This window comes from Aegilops tauschii, chromosome 4 (assembly GCF_002575655.3).
Source record: "Aegilops tauschii subsp. strangulata cultivar AL8/78 chromosome 4, Aet v6.0, whole genome shotgun sequence".
In the NCBI taxonomy this organism is placed as follows: domain Eukaryota; kingdom Viridiplantae; phylum Streptophyta; class Magnoliopsida; order Poales; family Poaceae; genus Aegilops; species Aegilops tauschii.
This window is the reverse complement of record NC_053038.3, coordinates 264052235-264058983: the sequence shown is the minus strand read 5'-3', so window position 1 is coordinate 264058983 and position 6749 is coordinate 264052235.

Sequence of the window (6749 nt, the reverse complement as noted above, 5' to 3'; positions counted from 1 at the left end):
AAAGGGAGATGGGAAGAAAAACAGGAAGGGTAGGGGATGGCCTGGTCGGTGACTTTGGTCGCCGGCGGGAGAAGTGGCTCGGGGACGAGGACGAGCTTCTGGCTCGAGGCAGGGAAGGATGGGCTATAGGTGGAGCTCGAGGGGAGCTGCTGGTTGGATCGAAGAAGGGATTGGGTGGATCTGAAAACGAGGAAGGGAGGTGGCTGCGTGTGGTTGGCTGGATCCGATTTGGGAGGATCCCGAGAGCGAAGGGAGTTGGTCTGGTGGCGGCGGAGGGAATGGAAGGATGGGACAAGGCGCCTAGGATCTAGGGTTGGATGATATATATATATATACATCACGTGGATTAGGTTAAGGGCTATCTAGCCCCTCCGATCATAATCGGACGACCGAAAAATAAATAGGTAGGGAGTCCTAATAAGAAAACAGAGATGCTTTATAGATGTTTGGGGATGATCCGAATCCATCGGTAGCGATAATCCGGGTCGGGTTTAGGGAAGTTTCAGACACACACACGAGGGGTCTGAGAGAGGTCGACAATGACAAAGGGGCATGTCAAAAGGTCAACGAAGACAAGCGAGGAGCGGCAACTATGAACGATTGCAGTTTTAAAAATAATGACGGCAGCGAGTACCGATGCAATGCGGATGATGCCATGATGAAATGCAACAAACAAATAAACCACACGGCGAACACGAAATATATGGAAGTATTCTGGAGCGTCGGTCTCGGGGCATTATAGCACTCCACCACTACAAGAGGATCTCGTCCCGAGATCTAAGGACGGCACCGGAAAAAACGGAAGGGGAAGAGGTAAAACAAAGTTGCTTCTTGACAAAAGAGTGAAACCATGAACCTTGAGATGTTGAAAACTTGAAAGAAGAGTACGACAGAGTTGAACACAATTGAGAAGACTCCGGTAGAAAAGAGAAACAAGGAACACCATGTGAACCTTGGAGCTTGCAAAACTATGAATGACGAGCAAAATGGACAAGAAGGAATTGAAACCACTCTGGTTGAAACGAGATAAACAAGGAACAAGGAATATCAAATTCGGACAGCACTCCGGTTGAAAAGAGATGCAAGACTTGATAAGATGAAAGAACTTGAATGAGAGCATGACACTCTGGTTAAAAGGGTAAGCATGAAAAGAATATGATCTTGGCAAAACGAGATGATGGGTGAAGAGAGCAACATCACAATGCCTCCGGAACGAAAGAATAGTAGCTAGATTGTTGGGATAAAGGGACAGAGAAGAAAATGACAACTTCCACCACAATTGAATTTCAAGAGCATCCTTGCAAGGAAGGATTAAACGGAGTTCTTGGGAAACTAGCAACGAGAAGAATAAGTTTGTAGTGGCTTATGGAAACACCTCAAAATTATGAGGTGACAAACGGCCACTAACGAAAACCATTGATTTGATTAAGTTCAACGAAGAGATGAAAACTTCTCTCGTCGAGAGGATAGGAGAAAACTTGGATCATTGATAAGCACCATAATAGCAACATTCCTTAGGGAAGGCTTTAGGTGAAATGTAACCCAATATAACTCCAACAAAAAGATTGATTGGTTGAAAAGATCTCTTGAACGAATAGAAAATGATGGATTTAAATATGTCACTCTTGAAAACTTGTGAATCATGAAACGCGAAGGGAAATTATCAAGAATGACATAACACCATCTCAAAAGATAAGATAGAGAGAATTGCACTTCGGAATGCAAGATGAAGAATGCTTGAACTCCTCCAACAAGAATCTTGAAGAACACTTCGAGAATGAATTAAATCCTTGATGAACCACCATGTAGAGCCTCCATGAAGAACTCTGGTAATAAAAGGATGATAAAAGAAAGAGAAGTTGAGAACACAAGGTGAAGCCTTTCGATGATTTAGATGGAGCTTCGCGATGAGATAAAGCGGAAAACTTGGAACTCCGGAAAATAAAGATGAACAACATATAACTGAGAAATTGATATCACTACGAACTCCGAAAGAAGGAATTAATCACTTGGATGAAACAAGAACAAGAATTATGTTATGCATATCCTTCACCAATTTAGATTGATGACAAGCAACGGATTTTGCATACTACTTATTCTCGTAGAAAGGATTAAGAGAGATATAGCGCAAACTTTGGAAGGTCTTGATGGAACCACCGGTAGGATTGAAACAATGAATAAATTAATATGAGAACATTGGAAGAGGAATCTTGAACAAAGCCATAAGAATTAAAAACGGACAAAGAAAAGATAGCGAAACACCGGGAAGAGTTAGAAAATGAATGAAGATACTTGAGAGAATTTAGATACAAGTGAACGAAGAGATCCTGAGCTGGTTAGAGAATACTAGAATGGTACGCCGGTAAGATTTGGAGAACGAGAGCTCAAAGCTGGAATGAATAATTCTGAGATGATGGGCTCCGGAGAATCAAACTGAAAAGACTTTTGAAATGCTCCGGGTGGGTGAAAAGAATTCTCACAATCGAAAACAATTATGAGAGGATGGCATCAAGCTATAACCATGAATCTTGAAGAGAATGGAGCAAGATTTAAGAGAAACTCTTCTTCGGTCTTCAAATGTTGAGAATGACGATGAGAAACACCACCATGAATAGTTGAGATACTCCGGGATGAAAATTAGAAAGATTGAACCAACAATGAAAAGAGTTTGAAAGATCTTGGAGAAAGACATTTGACTGATGATAATTCATTCTTACGTCAAACTTTGCAATGAATTTGAGAATAACTCCGGAAAGAATTAGAAGAGTTAGGTAAGATCCTGGGAAAAAAACCTGTGGGTTAGGGCCCACTCAAAAGATACACCATTGAATGATTAAAAGAAAGATTGCGCCGGTTGAATTAAATGGCTCAAAAGAGATAACAACCTCGAGATAGCTTGAATGGGTTGGGAATGGAAATGCGAATCTTCTGCGATATCTTCAGCACTCCAGATAACATGAATAGCAAGAGGTGGATGATTAAGAGATGCACCGACATGAGAAAGCATTTGAAACGAGGAAAATAATACGATCAACACTGAAAGCTTGACTTGAGTCCACCGGAGAAGAAAAGAACGAAGAATAATAGACTTGAAGCTTCCTTAGCATCTTCATGGGAAATCACCGGATAAGAACATTGAAAGAAAAGAATGAAGAGACTTCGCATCAACAAAAAGGATACTTGATTAAGAAATCTGAGTCCTTGAAGAAAAGGGTGGGAGGGCGGGAAAAACAAAGGCAACTTGGGGCATATGGAATAAACACCGTTGAGAAAAACTTATAATTGATCTTGCGGATGGGGAGAATGATGGTATCATCTCGAAGAGAAACTCACCGGCTGGAAATAGAATTAAGATGGCAATCTCGATGATCAAGAAGTATTAGTATCCACATTGGAATATGAGAACACCACTTAGAAAAGGTATGGAATCCACATTTGACTTCGAAGCAACTCGCATACCACAACTTAAAACAAAACAAAGGATTTGGCTTGCGGAATAAGCCGGAACAAACATATGATAGAGATTTCGTCCGAAGTTTTCGTGGTGGGGCCCACACGGGCTCAATCGTACAACACCATCATGTACAAGGCAGTGCACATGACATACGAAGCGTCCCCGAGTCGGCATAGCCAAGGACTCTTTAAGACACTACGAGACCACTGTAAAACCAACCATGGAAAGGCGGACCACTAGACGTCGAATCCCAATCTCATATCATGCATCTGTCGGAAAGATATCCTAGGAGCTACTTGAATTCCCACTTATAAACTCCCGAAACTTTCTGGTTATGCAATCAGGTGTTGGGGATACAGGGACGCAATATATCTCACCCAAACTAACAATCCCTAGATCCAGCTATATCCATCCGTCAACACATAACCAAGAAAACTCCGGAAATCGTGTACCTCAACCTTCGAAAAGCATCCGTTATACGAGTTATGGCAATACTCCCGAACTCCCGCCCCAGTACTGGGTGGCGTCGAGGTGATCTCACCAACAACTGCATAAAAGAGATTTTTGATGTCGGCGAAACTCAGGTATTCCAGAACTGCAACGATAAAATTATGACGACAACACCTTGGAGCTCAACTCCCCGGGACACTGCCACAACCCCTAAATGACAGGAGGCACCAAGAACAATGTTCTCGTCACAAAACCATCGAAACGATTCCAAGATACCCGCGTGATCCTAAATTTTTTTTAGTGAAATTTGAGGAGAGAAAAGTCAAAACATCTACGTCAGGAGGCCTCACCAGAGCGACGAAGGGACTGAGGAGTAAAAAGAATCCTACTCTCCGATATATATAATCCTAAGACTCAAAAAAAATTTGTTCTAGACTCAACAATGACAGCGATTCGATCAGGCAGGTGGCTCCTAAGTCGGGGATGGCTCTGATTACCAACTTGTAACGCCCACGATGCGGCTATATCTCCCACGTGTCGAGGCACGACTTAGAGGCATAACCGCATTGTGGTTTTGTCGCAAGAAGGGTCATCTTCACACAATCCCATGTAATGAACAAGAATGGGATAAAGAGTTGGCTTACAATCGCCACTTCACACAATACATAAATAAATCATACATCAATCAGAGTACACACATAGACCGACTACGGTCAAATCCAAATGAAAAGAAGATAACCCCAAATGCTAGATCCCCGATCGTCCCAACTGGGCTCCACTACTGATCATCAGGAAACGAAACATAGTAACGACCAAGGTCCTCGTCGAACTCCCACTTGAGCTCGGTTGCGTCATCCGCACTAGTATCGTCGACACCTGCAACTGTTTTGGTAGAATCTGTGAGTCACGAGGACTCAGCAATCTCACACCTGCGAGATCAAGACTATTTAAGCTTATGGGTAGGAAAGGGTAGTGAGGTGGAGCTGCAGCAAGCACTAGCATGTATGGTGGCTAACATACGCAAATAAGAGCGAGAAGAGAAGCAGCGCAACGATCGTGAAGCTAGAAGTGATCAAGAAGTGATCCTGAAACTACTTACGTTCATATATAACACAAGAACCGTGTTCACTTCCCGGACTCCGCCGAAAAAAGACCATCACGGCTACACACGCGGTTGATGTATTTTAATTAAGTCAAGTGTCAAGTTCTCTACAACCGGATATTAACAAATTCCCATCTGCCTCATAACCGCGGGCACGGCTCTCGAAAGTTTATACCCTGCAGGGGTGTCCCAACTTAGCCCATTATAAGCTCTCACGGTCAACGAAGGATAAACCTTCTCCCGGGAAGACCCGATCAGCCTCGGAATCCCGGTTTCCAAGACATTTCGGCAATGGTAAAACAAGAGGTGAGGCATAAGAAAACTACCTATCTAGGCAAGTTTAAATGAGGCCGGAACAACAAACAACAATTCCGGAAAATCCTCATGTGCATATTTTTGATTTGGTACTGTACTGCCATAAACACAATTTTAATGTTGTTAAAAAGCAAAATAAAGTGCACCAAGTTAATCTATGCATTTTTCTACCCCATTTACATATAAAGTTTATTTAAATCCGAGCTACGGTTATTTAGTTATGAAATAAATCATTTTAACATGGCATTTATACAAATTTAAACAAACAGCAAGTTTAAACATTTTTAACATGGATGAAAGTAGCATATTATGAAACTAGACAAAATTCTAAGCATTTTACATATTTAAATCATTTTAAACCGATGCACGGTTAATTAGTTATTAGATGCATGAACATATAGGGGTTTTTCTGTAAAAACTGCAGCTCTTGGATAATAGCTAAATCGCAGAGATTGAAAAAAAACAGGAACTGGGCCGCAACAGGGGGCGGCTGGGCGCTCACCAAGGGCTTGGCCCAGTCGGAAGCAGAGGAGGCCGGCTTTGGGCGGCGGGGCTGGGCCTTGGCGTTGGGCCTCGTAGGCAGATCAAAGCGAGAGGTAGGGCGTGGTCAACGCAGGGGGGCGGTGTTCTGTCGCTCGAAGCAGAGGCGAGGCAAAAGGCAGGGGCGAGGTCGACACGACGACGCTGGGGCTCCGGCTAGCGACGGGCAGGCCTGCGGGAGGTGGGACGAGCCGGACGACGTGGACTCCGTCGAAGGGCGCGGTCGGTGGAGCCCTTGGGAAACGGACGAGCTCCTGTGGGGGAAAAACATGGTCGGCGGTTAGGACGTGGAGAGGAGGAGGCAGAGGCAAGGTCATGGTGGAACGGCTGCTCACCTAGGCGACGACGACGGCAAGGCCGTCGGAGGCCTGGGTCGGAGCGGAGGAGAGGCCGGGGAAGCTCCGTGGCGACGGCGGCGAGCTTCCGAGGGACGCGGCTGGGACGAGCGGGCGCTTGCTGGATGCGTCGTCCTCCTCGCAAAGTAGAAGAAGGGGAGGCCAGCAGGGTCCTGGACGGCGACGCGGTGACTGGACGGCGAGGTAGGAGACGGCAGCTTGGCGTGGGACTTGGCTGGGGCGGCGAAGGCGCAGGGAGGGAAGCGAGACTTGGCGCGGCATGGCTTGAAGAAGGCCTCGCGGAGACAAACTCCGGGAAGCAGGGAACGGGGCGACGACGAGCTCCTCGGGAGGCGCGGGCATGGCGCCAGTTGAGGAGGCCGGTTCCCGTCTAGATAGAGCGACGACAGGATCCTTGGGGTCGTCCATGGCCGACTCTGCTGCGAGGGAAAAAAGAGAGGCCTGCGTGAGAGAGAGAGACCAGAGAAGAAAGGGAGACGGGAAGAAAAACATGAAGGGTAGGGGACGGCCTGGTCGGTGACTTCGGTCGCCG